A 14,054-nucleotide genomic window follows, 5' to 3' on the forward strand; every position below is an offset into this window, starting at 1 on the left:
CATCTGGGTAGCCTGAGGAACATTATTTTTCAGACCGTAATCATATGGAGTTAATAGGTAATTATAAAGGTAAAGGACCCCTGGAGAGTTAAGTCCAGTCAAAGGCGACTGTGGGGTGCAGCACTCATCTCGCTTTTCAGGCCAAGGGAGCCATCGTTTGTCCACAGAAAGCTTTCTGGGTCATGTGGCCAGCATGACTAAACCGCTTCTGGTGCACCATGACAAGACCCAGAGCACAAGGAAACATTGTTTACCTTCCAGTCACAGTGATACCTATTTATCTACTTGTGCTGGTGTGCTTTCAAACTGCTAGGTTGACAGCAGCTGGGACAGAGCAACGGGAGCTCACCCCATTGCACAGATTCAAACTGCTGACCTTCTGATCAGCAAACCCAAGAGGCTCAGTGGTTTAGATCACAGCACCACCTGCATCCCAGACATATGAAGTTAATGTTGGATTGATTAAAAAGAACACTTTGCACCTGTGGTTGACATGCACAACAGACCTTCCGGGAAAGCTGATCACATGACAACTGCAACCACACAGAGAGGCAGCCACCTCCCAATCACTCTGTGGGTTGAATCTGCTTCTAGAATTTTCCAGAGAGTTATGGAGGTCACTGGTTCTCCACATGACTGTGATCAATACAGCAGCTACTGGTAATCTCATGTATATTGTATAATGTATAACTCAAAACTACCCAAAAGAGGTGTTTTTAAAAAGTTACTTACCATTTACAAATCAGGATATGAACGTTAATAAATCAGAATATGCAGAAGCAGAACTTACCCATATATGTGCCCTTTGCTGCTCCTGCTGTGCCGTTTGGCATGCAAAAGGTGCCAGGATCCAGCCCTTAATGATGCCTTTCAATTTCATCACACCCAGAAACTGCATGCAATCAGTGGCGGAGGGAACAATCGGGCATCTGAGGCCCAGGGGTGGGGCGTACCATAGGGCCTCTGGCGTCCGCCTGCCTCCTCCCATTCAGCCACCCTACAGCTTGGGGGGGTGAAGCAGCGGGCAGACGGAGGCTGTGTGCACCCAAGCCACCGTATCTCTCCCAGGAGAGATGCATGACTGGATGTACTGCAGGCCCCGCAGTGACTGCCACCCAGCATTTTGTCACACACACACCCCTCAGTGGTGACACCCGGGGTGGGCAGCACAGTGACTGCACCCCCCCTTCCTCCGCCCCTGCATGCAATGGCTTCATTTAATGCAAGAATTCAAAGCCATGCTCCTCTATTGCCCTGTATCTTCTGACTTACATTAAGTCACCTTTTTAAAAGAATATAATGGCATGATACCATTTCACTATTTTAAAAGTCTTTTCCTCAAGGGCATCGAAATGGGGGGGGGTGATGGGGTGGTACACCCCGGGTTCCACTCGGGGGGGGTGCCACTTGGTGCCCCCACTCCCGCGACTCCCAAGCCGAGCCTCCAGCCTCCAAGCAGACTTTTTATTGGGAGGCTGGAGGCTCGGCTTGGGAGTCACGGGGGTGGGGGTGCCAAGTGGCATACACACCCCACCGCACTGCGCAGATTGGAGTCGCCGGGGGGCAGCGATACCGTGCTACGTAACATGTATGCTGTGCATGCGTCATTACGTGGCGGGGTTTCGCCGCCCCCCTGCGCCTCCAAAGCCTCGCGCCTCCAGCTACAAACTCCAGGTAGAAAGCCCGCCACGCCATGGCAATTTGCCGCCCCGGGTGTCGCGGCGCCTCGCTATGCCCCTGCATTTCCTTGATACTAGCAGGAGGTGAAAAAGAGAAGGATGGATTTACAAAAAGTGTTAAGGTTTATTTATTTTTATTTTAACACATAATCTTGTAATTATCATTCCCATTAATAGCTGCCTCAGCTGGTGAGTGCCAGCAGGATTAGGAGTCCGCATGGGGCGACTGAGAAGCAAGAAGCATGTGGATGGGAGAAACATGGCTTCCAAAAGAACACAAAAGCTTTAGAATTGGGCAGTTTCTTCCCAATGTCTCAACAAATGAAACTGACTTGTAAAAATGTGATGAGAGACATTGCACATATCTTTGTAAACCAAGAAAACCTTTAATTTTTTTTAAAAAGAATAGGGCAGTTGATGAGCTTTGTGGGGTTTTTTTTGGGGGGGGAGGATTCAGCAGCACTTCCCGTGGTGATAATGGTCCACAGGCAGTGCATATGTGTCTGTTTTGATATATTTCTTTTTTAAAAAAACGAAAGGTTTCCTGGTCCCTGATTCTGATCTGGAAATGGTCATAACTCTGCCAATAGCAGCAAAAACCAGCAATTGCAAACTCTTAGAAGAAAACTACAACATCGTTCATATAACAATGGCTTGATGAAATATGAAAAATCGTAACGTTTTTAGAACTCACATTTTGAAGGGTAATAAAGCAGATTGTACCTATTAGTGGTCCTTATTTATTATGGCTTGGAATGACACATATTTGGGGAATAAGAATAGATATAATTTAGCAATATTGTTAAACAGATATGAGTGGTTAAGATAATTATATATATAATATTTTTCTCTTTGTTGTAGTTTGTTATTAGAATCATAGAATCAGAATCAGAATTAGAGTTGGAAGGTACCCTGAAGATCATCTAGTCCAACCCCTGTGGTACCTCAATGTCCAGTACTTCCAGTATCCTTGCAGTTTGTGCCATTTCATTTGTTGAGAAACAGCAGCTTAAATGCAAAGCCCCAGTGAGAGGCAAGTCTTGCTTTACAAAGGCATTCTGTGAAATGGCAGTGAGATTTGTGCTTCTGGAGTTTCAGTGCAAGGGTCCTGATTTATTTGAAATTGGGACCCACTCCAAGTTGCACAAGATGTTCTGCACTCTCATCTCCTATAGCCTGCATCTCCTCTAGCTTGAAACGTATCAAGGGTTGGTCTGCCTGTTGAGATCTTGGTCCTAGAGTTTAATTAGTTCTTTTTAAGTCTTCCTCTGCCAGCTGCATGTCCAGGCATACTTCACTGATCCATTTAATTGAGAAGACTTTCAGGTTGGATTTTCTCATCCTCAAATTTAAATGTCTCCTGTTTTCAAGTCAGCTGCCTGATGGTGGTGAGCTTTATTAGGGTGAGCTGTTTTCTTACTTTCTAATAATAATAATAATAATAATAATAATAATAATAATAATAATAATTTATTATTTATTATTTATACCCCGCCCATCTGGCCAGGTTCCCCCAGCCACTCAGCTTCCAACAAAATATTAAATTACACAGATCCATCAAACATTAAAAGCTTCCCTAAACAGGGCTGCCTTGAGATGCCTTCTAAAGGTCTGATAGTTGTTCTCTTTGACCTCTGGTGGGAGGGCATTCCACAGGGTGGGTGCCACTACCGAGAAGGCCCTCTGCCTGGTTCCCTGTAACTTGGCTTCTCGTAGCGAGGGAACTGCCAGAAGGCCCTCGGCGCTGGACCTCAGTGTCCGGGCAGAATGTTAACTTGCCATCGCCATGTCACCGTATTTACTAGCTGCAACTTCTGTGTCCATTAATTTTAATAAGATTTCATCTCATTTCTAATCTGCAGTATTTGTAATAAGACTTCATTCCAGGCTGAGAAAAGTTATTGTCACATTAGAAATGGGCAAGGAGTTCATTGGGACTCTGCATGGGAGTTTTGGTGACTTTTGACAGTCTGCATTCACCACCAGATAAAGCTCAGTTTTGCTATAGCTGACGTTCCTGGGTAGTGCAGAGCTTCTTGTACCAGAAACATAGGATTTCAAGTTCACTTCTTTCTTCTGGACCATCTTTCATCACCCAGTTTTTAAAGCAAACTCTGAGTTTCTAAATTAATCTGTTATTTGGGTGTAAGGGAATTATGCAGCCACGATACTTGATAAGTCACGCCCCATAAAATCTATATGTATGATTTGCTGCCTTCTCCACGCCGCCGCCCCCAAAATGGATTTGTTGGTTTAAAAAGGCATTTCTGTTAAATTTCTCACTGAAATCTTTCCCAAGTACTAAGATTACACAATTGTGCCTCCAATGATTAGTTGTTTCTTTATCCTCCCTTTCTTACTTTTTATATTGTGAATATTTATTATCAAAGTATTATGGTTAAAATGGTTAAAATAATAAAGATACTTGGAAGCAGAAATAAATTTGAATTATTTTCTGATAATGAAATGAGAACCAAATTGTATAATGTACTGCACAGCCTCTGTCATGACATAGACTCCTGTTATGATTTTTACCTTATTTCCCTATAAAAGTTTTTTAAAACATGCACATTAGAATTGCAGTCATAGATAGCTTCCATTTTTTAAAAAAATAATTTTATTAAATTTTCCACTTTAACCATCCAATTATATCACATTAAATTCCAAATTATACAAATACATATCAATTAATCCAAATATAAAGCCAAATTATCAAAAAATTTGGGGGATTTCCCATGCTTCAAGTTCGGAGGATCTGATCATCTCATAATTTACTGCATTTCATAATCATATAATTATAATCATTTCCAATAGTTCTGATGTTATCCTTCATTCTTTTGCAGCCTCTGAGTTAATCCCACAAGCGCGTTAAACCAAGCAATATATATTTCTGTGTGGATTTTATTGCCATGACTCCCTTCCACAAGTTCACAGTATCTCCTCACGCTAGTATTTCGGCTGAACCAATCCAAGAGTCTTTTCGCTGCTGGCAGCCGCCATCTTCGCATATCTCCGATGAATCAAAACCAGGCATCTGTTCAGTAATTTCTCAAAACCGGTTACTTCTAATACAGTCCTTCCAGGGGGGCTTTGCCAATCAAATTCAAATCAATTGTGCTCGGAAACGTACTGGGAGCCAACGTAGGTCTTTCAGGACGGGTGTTATATGGTCTTGGCAGCTGCCCCCAGTCACCAGTCTAGCTGATGCATGAACATGTGAATAAAAAGTGAACTGTTTGTCATATAAATGTTTTTCTCCCCAAATATCTATCAAGTTCAAAAAAAGTCTTTGGTAATCTGCCTTCTTTTGTGTCTTTTTTCCTAGCTGATCTATCTATTTCAAGTGATGGTACTCCATTTAAGTCCCCTATTAAAATGATTTTTTGATCTGCATATTCAAGTAATTCTGTTTCCAGTTTTTTGAAGAAAAAAACCTGCTTTTTGCTCATTTTGGGGCGTATATTCCAACTAAGATTATCTTCTCTCCTTGAATTTTTATTCGTACTATTAAAATTCTACCTTTCTCATCTTTTTGAATAAATTTGGGTTCTAGTGCAGGATTAATGTAAAAGACCACTCCTCTCTTTTTAACATTGTCTGCTGAGATGAAGTCCATTCCTAATCTTTTGTAAATTAAAACTCTTTTGTGTGTGTTTTGTTTTGTTTTGTTTTTTGCAATATGTGTTTCCTGGAGGCAAATTATAACCAATTTCTGTTTGGAGTTAACATATTCAATTCTGTTGCATTTGGCTTTGTCGTTCAAACCGTTAACATTCCAGCTTAATATTTTAAGATTGGCCATTTTCAGGGTCACTTACAATACCTGTCTCCCCTCCTACTGCTCCTTCCAGTGACAGCCGCTCCAAAGCAGCTCTTTGTTCTGCTAGTGGGTCTGTTTTTTCTAGGTCTCTCCTCTTGTTTTTCAAAAAATTATATGGCCTGACTTTCTGTTGTCAGCCTGTATCTCTTTCTCATATATGTAAATGAGATCTCCTCTGGGTACTCCCATTTGTATTTTATATCTGCTCTTCTAAGAGCTGTTGTCAAAAACCTGTATCTTTGTCTTCTGATTCTAAGCTTAAACGGAATTTCCCTAAAAATGTCCACTTTCTGTCCAGCAACCACAAGATTGTCCTCAAAGTTTTTTTGAAGGATTGCATCCCTTGCTTTTTTTTTTTTTTTTGGTAACAAATATTAATAGGACATCTCCTGGCTGCTTTCTCTTTCTAGTTTCTCTTGTGCGTATTTCTGAAACAACTCTCAATAATTTCCACCACCCATTCCTGGCTCTTCCCCATCCATTCTGAAATTGTTTTTGCCACATATGTTTCCAAATTCTGTTCTTCCTCTGCAATTGGTAACCCCCTTATTCTCAGCATTTCCCCCCTCTCCCATAGCTGCAAAAGAAGGATCTGGTCCTCAAGATCATTTTGTGTTTCTTGGAGGCCTCGCACAGTTCCCATGACAGCTTTCTGTTCCTCTTTCAATTGGCCCAGTTCCTCAGTGGTTTTTTCCTAACTTGTCAACTTATTTTCTAAATTATTAACCTTCTCACCCAGCTTCCCGAACTTTTCCATCAATAAGCTAGTAGACCTTTCTAAATCTGAGTGCACTTGTTGTGCCAGGCTTTTCATAGACTGGGCCATCTCCTTCCTAAAATCAATAAATTGCTTTGTAAGAAAGTCAGCATAGTCTGCCTTCCCTGTTTTTTTCTGTTATTGTCTCTTCCTGCACACTTGCATGTCTCTTCTCTATGGAGACCTTCCTAGTAACAGCTCCCATATCATGTTTTGACTTCTCCATATTTGTACTAGAGAGTTCCCCACAGTTGGGATATTTGTTATAGTCTATTCAAGGTCACACCTGTGTTTCTCAGTTCTGCCCAAAAGTGAAAGTATTTCCCCACTCCCGAGCTGAACCATAAAAAAACATCCCCTTTGCACTTTTAAACCTTTTCCCCACCTTTCCAAAGAAATAAATAAAGACAAGAAGAAAGGAGAGAGTAGAGACCAAGTTGCAAAAATACAAGAAGAGAAAAGGAAACCAAAAAAGGAAAAAGAATGGTGTCACTCTATTACTGTATCCCTTTCACCCAGAAGTTAATTATTTAACTCAATCAAATCTTACTTTTCCAAACTAGCAATCCATATCTCAAACAGGACAGTTCACATATAGAATAAGGCCAGGAAATGAACAAAATAAAACAGAAAGTAAACAAAACTTGTTCCAGCAGTCAGTTTTAATTTATATATTTCTCTTCAGTAGTCATTCCTTCTCAAAAAAGTGGCAGTGAATGAGGAGTGGTCTAACTTTATAATTGTAATCCAACATGTTTCAGTCCAGTTTTTCTTAATAATAATCCAGTATGTTATAATCTGAAGCTTCCAATATTAAACTTTAAGAGATATGTTCCAAAATTGTAAAAGGGTTGTTTTTGGCAGGTAGTGTTGCAATGAAATTCCCCTGGTCTCCAGTCAGCACTTGTAATCCAGTCCAACTCCAGCTATTCCAGGTTCTCTTTTCTTCCCGGGGGATTTCTCCCCCGGTATAAATAGAGAGATCTCCTGCTTAGCTCAGTTCTGTGCCACCAAGCTCCAGGGTTTTAGGTTTTAAAACCTGTATTCCAAGCCTCTTTCATGCAAGCCTTTTTAACTTCCATGCAAACCTTTTTTCTTGCTCTGCCAAAGTATCAGTCTGTTATAAAGTCTTTGTCTGACAGTCAACTTGTATCTTAATGTTGCCCTATTGAATAACAACTTAACTGTATCCAGAATGTATCCACAAGAAAGGGAGTCTCAGAGTTAAAAGTTGTTTAAAAGTCTCCATTAGCTGCAGCTACCATGCTCTGTTCCCATTCACAAAATGTTCCCTTGCAGAGCCTGTCCACAGAAAACGGAAGCTGACTTCCTTTTTTGCTTCCGTTTTACCAAATCAATTGATTTACGCCTTCCAGTTCGCTGCAGAGGCAATGGCGGCATGCTCCATGTCATCCGCTTAAGAGACAACATGGTTCTGGCTGTTAGAGCTCCCAGGGGTGTGCGCCAGGGCTAGACACACACCCCAAAAAACCCCACGGGCAAGTGGAGGGGTCTAAGGGTCCAGCGGAGCGTTGGAGAACTCGCCACAACCTCAATCTCCCCGTTGCCGTCTCTGCGAGGAGAGAAGAGGGAAGAGGCTTGAGTCCTTTCACGGCTTCACCATACCCTGCAGCCGAAGCCACATGCCGTCACCGTAAGCAGCGGATGTTCCTAATCAGAGGTAAAACCAAATAAAAATCTTTACGAAGAAGTCATAGATGGCTTTCTAATGAACTCTGCCTTCAAGGTGCCACAAGACTCTTGGATGCCTTTGCTCCAAAAACTAACAGGCCCATCCTTCTAGAAACCCATTAACTATAGAAGTGAATACACAATGAAGGCAACTGATTTCAAAATATCTGCATATGTACTGGGCATTGTAAAATATGATTTTAAAAAACACATATTTTCATAGAAGACACTTTGGAAGGAAGACCTGTACTAATTAAACTACTACCGGTAGCAACAGAATGGAAGATATCTGGTGAAACTTTGATAGAAAGAAAAAAGAGTGGATTGATGCATGTTTGCACATCTCACATGGCAAGGCATATAAAATATTTTCCCCAATCGTCATTATGCTTCAGGACATCATGTTGATAGGCATGAAAGAATACGTAAGCTCAAATGGATTAGAAAAAGTATGGCTTCAAGATGAAGAGCCCTGGTAGAAGTGATATATATATATATATATATATATATATATATATATATATATATATGACCTAATATAAGTCAGAAGAGATGGAGCACCTGAGGAGCATAGCTTCACATTCTGGAATGTTTTGAAGGCATTGCAAGCAGTTTCTGGGTGTGCACATAAGGGAAAGATATTGTTAAATGCTGGATCTTGGCACCAGTTGCATGCCAAAGGGCACAGCAGCAGCAGCAACAACAAGATAAGAGCATATATGTGGGTAACTTATGTTTGCGCATATTCTGGTTCAATAACATGCATATCCTGATGTATTAATTGCAAGTGAGTTTGGTGGTATTGAAGTATACAAGTGTCCTTTTTCATCAATCCAATGTTAACTCCATATGATTGCGGTCCGAAAAATAATGTATCTGAAGTGATACAAGATTTGAAGCAGCTACCTGCTGGTTGTTGGTTGTACTCTTAACTGCTATACTAAATGAGCTATTGCACTGTGAGTAATATTTTGTTAAACTGGGACTCCACTCCTGCTTATGCTCGCTTGCCCGGATGCCACATGGAACTCAGTAGAAATGACTTGAGAGTAGGTTGCATAATATTATATTGGAAGCTGGGCAAGGCTCTATCATTCACTCCAGCCCATCTGCTGGAAGTTGAACTAAGGGTAAACCACCATAAGGAGGAGCCCTATGACTTACATCAAATAGGGGTATCCCTGTTAGGGGAGTGGTTTGGCCCTAGCCACCATCTGGGCAACTGACAGAATCTACTCCCCCCCCCCCAGATCCCTTTAACAGGATACCTTTAATGAGGAGGGGTAGACAGAGGCTGCAACCTTCTCTCCACTCAAACAAAGGCTTCCCCAGTGCCCAGCCTCACAAAGTTGTGATGATTGCTATGAGGTAGGCAAAAACCAAATGGCTGGTGCCAATTTGCCAAGTGGGAAAAAATCCTGCCTGACCCCGAAATATGATTCTAAAGTTTTATGTGACAATTATTTAATGTCTCGTGTTTAAATTTGCAACAGCAGTGCTGTTATTATCTGTCTTTTGTTCCAGTTTCTATTCCTTCCTTCAAAAATTATTTCCAATTGTGCTTGGTCTCAAGGGGCCAGTCTTTCAGCATCTGTGACAAACCAGGCTGCAGATTTCCTGTTCTGGAACACTTGAATGTAGAGCTGGTTATCCTAACTCTGTGATGGACAGTGGGGTGGCATTCAACTTAGTCATATTCATTGATTTCAATAGATCTACTCTGAATAAAACTTAGTTCAATACAATCCAAATCATGTTTTCATATTGTCAATTCCACAGGTGTTAGCAAAGAACTTGTCTCCACCTCACACTGCATAACAGAGTTTGGGAAGATCGTATTTCCTTTCTTCATGACTACAGTGGTACCTTGGTTGTCGAACACCCTTGTTGTCAAACAAATCACCCCCGAACGTTGCAAACCTGGAAGTGTGTGTTCCGGTTTGCGAACGTTTTTTGGAAGCCTAATATTCGTTGTAGATTCCGTGGCTTTTGATTGAGTGCAGGAAGCTCCTGCAGCCAATTGGAAGGCGCACTTTGATTTCTGAACTGTTCTGGGAGTCAAACAGACTCTCAGAATGGATTAAATTCGAGAATGAAGGTACCACTGTACTGTGATGAGAAGTCACTTGAGTTATGTCTCAACTCCTCTGTAAGGGGTTACTCTAGAGTAGTCGCAAGAATCCCCTGACAGCAATCCGACACTCTTTGAGACTACTCTGGAGCAAGAGGAGCTATGAGTGCTGCAGAATTGGCGGAGGCGAGGGCGGCTGCCGAAAACACTAAAAGGGAGTTGCAGAAAGTTGCGGAAGAAGCGAAAAGGCAATTGGACGCAGCCAACGCAGACGCTCAAGCAGCGCGCCAAGAAATGAACCAGCTCTTGGAGGAGGTAAGAAAACGGGCTCAAAGGGAGCAAGAATTAATGACCCACGCGGCTAAGTTGGAAGCCCAGCTGGAAGAAAGGAGGAGGGCAGACCTGAGGGGACCCCAAGTGAGCAAGTTTAATGGAGACCCTCGGGACTTCCTGGGCTTTGAGACAGAAATAAAATATGCCCTAAAGCTGCAAGGTGAGGAGTTTGCAGACGATAGCCGCAGAGTGGTGTTTGTTACTGAGCATTTAGTAGGAGCGGCTCGTGAGTGGGTCAGACCGTTAATCGCATCGGAAAATAGAGCATTACAGGATATAAGATTGTTTCTTCAAGCAATGAATATAATGTGTTCCAGCGATTCGCAATTGGACATGGTGAAAGAACAGTTGCATGTGTTAAAACAGGGAAATATGACAGTGAGAGGGTACTGGTCGAAATTCACCATGCTGGTTCACAAACTAGGATGGGACCTTCAGTCTGAGCCAGTCCAGTCCGTGTTTTACCTAGGGCTGCATCCTGAAGTCAAGGATGAGCTCTCTAGAGGGCCGAGGGCGAAATTGATGGATGAACTCAGTAAAGCTGCTTTAGTGGTGGGAGTGAGGCAAGAATCCAGATGGAACGGCAGGCAGGCAGCGCGCTCGGCGCGTCCTTGGTTCCCACACTCTCAGGAGAAGCCAGCTCCAGCTGCAACTCAAGCCCCTCCCAACGCCCTCCCAGACCCAGAGCCCATGCAGACTCATGGAGCACCTGTGCGCGATTTTCAAACCCCAGTGGCACCAAAATGGAAGGAGGGAAGGGGAGGAAACTGCTTTCTCTGCAACGCCCCTGACCTCCAGGTCTGCAGATGCACCAGGCGCAAAGAGTGGCAGGGGAAGGCGGGAATGGTACTTCCAGAACCAGCGGGAGACGCCCAGTCTCAGGGAAACGGGGTAGCCTGGCTGCAGGAGACAAGGGGCACCAGCCAGGCGCAACCTCAATAAAGCAGACCCCACCCGCCCCAGCCGGAGCAGCTCCAGCCCACACCCCCCAGGGCTGGGGTGGTACTGGAAGTGACTTTAACATTGCCCAATGGCTACCCTCTACAAATAATGGCGTTAATCGATTCGGGAGCCTCAGCCAACTTATTTGATAAATCGTTTGCGGATGCACATCAGATCCAACTCCTGCAGCCCTCACTCACCAGACGCCCCCCATGAGAATGACGGTGGGGAGGCACTCAGAGACACTGGCGTAGTGCTGGGCATGAGCTGGCTAGCGCGCCATGACCCATCCATTAGGTGGCACCAGAGGTCCCTCACGTTCAGCTCAGACTACTGCATTGAGCACTGCCTGCAACACCAACAAGGGGAGGGCCCTCTGCTGGCCACAGTGGCAACAATGCAGGTGCAAGGTGGAGCAGCCATCCCCAAGCCATACTGGGACCTGCAGGAGGCTTTCAGCGAAACGGAATCGGACCACCTGCCCCTGCACAGGCCTTTTGACTGTCAGATCAACCTGCTGCCAGGGGCCACGCTACCAGCTGCAAAGTTGTATTCCATGTCGGATCAGGAGCTGGCAGACCTGTGTGCGTTCATTGACAAGAACCTCAAGAGAGGATTTATAAGGGAGAGCAAAGAAGCAGGGGGCAGTCCAGTGTTTTGGGTGGACAAGAAAGACACACCCCAGAGGAGGCTTGTAGTGGACTATAGGAGAATCAACTCCTTGACGGAACCAGTGGCCTTCCCGATGCCCAGAGTGGACAATCTGCTGGCAGCGGTACGACACGGCAAGATTTTCACCAAGCTGGACCTGAGACAAGCTGGACACTTGCCAGAGGGCGAAAGGGGACAGGGCAGCACCGGCAGGACTGCTGGAGCCATTGCCCACGCCAAATAGGCCCTGGGAGGTGGTGTCCGTAGACTTCATCACCAATTTGCCCTCTTCAAGGGGCAAGACCGCAGTACTGGTGGTGGTGGACCTCCTGACCAAGATGTGCCACTTTGTACCGTGCGCAAGGGCTGTCTCAGCTGAGAAGACGGCAAAACTGTTCGTGGACCACATATTCAGACTGCACGGCTTACCATTAAGGGTGATCTCCGACAGGGGGCGCCAATTTACCTCCAGGTTCTGGCGCAAGCTCATGAGCATATTGCACGTAGAGGTCAGCCTCTCTATGGCACGACACCCCCAGACCAATGTACAGGCAGAGAGAGCCAATGCCGTACTGCAACAGTACCTGAGGTGTTACGTCAGTCAGCGGCAGACAGGCTGGGTGGATCATCTGCCTCTGGCAGAGTTCACCTATAACAATGCAGTGCACGTCTCCACAGGGGTGTCACCCTTTAAGGCCAATTACGTGCGGGACCTCAGAGCATTCCCGGGGAGGGACTGGGAAGAGGAGGGGGGACCCGCAGCAGAGGACTGGGCGGAGGAAATGGAGACAGTGCATCAGCAACTCAGAGAGCACTAGGATAGGGCCAAGGAAGCGTACAAGAAGGGGGCAGATCGCCACAGGCGACCGGGAGAGGTCATCAAGGTGGGGGACAAGGTGTGGCTGTCCTCAGAAGGGCTTCCAACAATGGGGAGGTGCAAGGAGTTGGCACCCAGACGCTTAGGGCCCTTCACAGTCACGCATCAGATCAATCCAGTAGCGTTCAGGTTGGAGCTCCCAGAATCCATGAGGATACACCCAGTGTTCCACAGGTCATTGCTATCCCCCTACAGGGAAAGCACCAGGTTTAGGGAAGGAACCACATCCCAGGCAGGCTTTCAGAGGGACAGGGTGTCACAACCTCTCAATGTGGCTATGGAAATCCTGGATTTGAGGTGGGGAGAGGGGGGTCTGGAGTACCTCATGGCCTGGAAAGACACCCCGGCCTCCCAGAACGCATGGGTGCCGGCCACTGCGGTGCAGGAGGAATACTTAGTGGAAGAATTCCATGCGCTGTTTCCACACCGGCCGAAACCATGGCACATGGAGAGAGCGGTTTCAGAAGCACCTGCAGGGGAGGGGGAGGTCTCCTCAGGGGGAGAAGAGCCAGGGGACTCGCTGTGGCAATGGGAAGCAAGGTTTCAGGGTCGGGAAGAGGAGAGCTGGTTCAGCGCTCCCTCCAGCGCAGACACCCCAATCACGGACTGGGAGCAAGTGTTCACTCCTACGGGATCGGACAAGATGGAATTCCTGGGGTTTCAGTTGTCCCCCCCCCCCAGCATGTTCGCAGGACTCAGGCTGGGAGCACATTTTCACCCCCACAGGTTCAGATGCCACGGAGTTTTTGGGCTTACAATCGTCTCCACAGATGCCCATCTCCTCGGGGAGGAGGGGGGCATGGAGGGGGTGGATGTAAGGGGAAGAGAATGTAGGGGCGGACCCCCCTCCCCTCATCAGAAGCAGCTCCTCCACAAGCAGCGACAGCAGCGAGGACGCTCAGGAGTCCAGTCAGGAAGGGCAGAGAAAGGGCCAGGGCTCTGGTAGCAAGGGAGAGCCCCTGCTACACAGGAAGAAGGAAGAGAGAGGGAGGAAAGGGGGGAGAAGGAAAACATGGAGCATAGACCCATTTTCCCTCCGGTTCTGGAATTACGCAGGAGAAGGAGGGGAAAGAGATTTGCTGTCCCGAGACTCTTATGTTGGAGGAGGTCCAGGGGCGGTCCAGTGCCGGATTCTGCATCGGACTGAGCAGACATGCTTTTACACACCAGCTTCACTGTAAATAGATTGCACCAATAAAGACTGTTTAAAGACAAGCATGCGGAGCGTCGTT

Source organism: Zootoca vivipara, chromosome 5 (genome assembly GCF_965207765.1).
Source record: "Zootoca vivipara chromosome 5, rZooViv2.hap1.1, whole genome shotgun sequence".
Taxonomy (NCBI): Eukaryota; Metazoa; Chordata; class Lepidosauria; order Squamata; family Lacertidae; genus Zootoca; species Zootoca vivipara.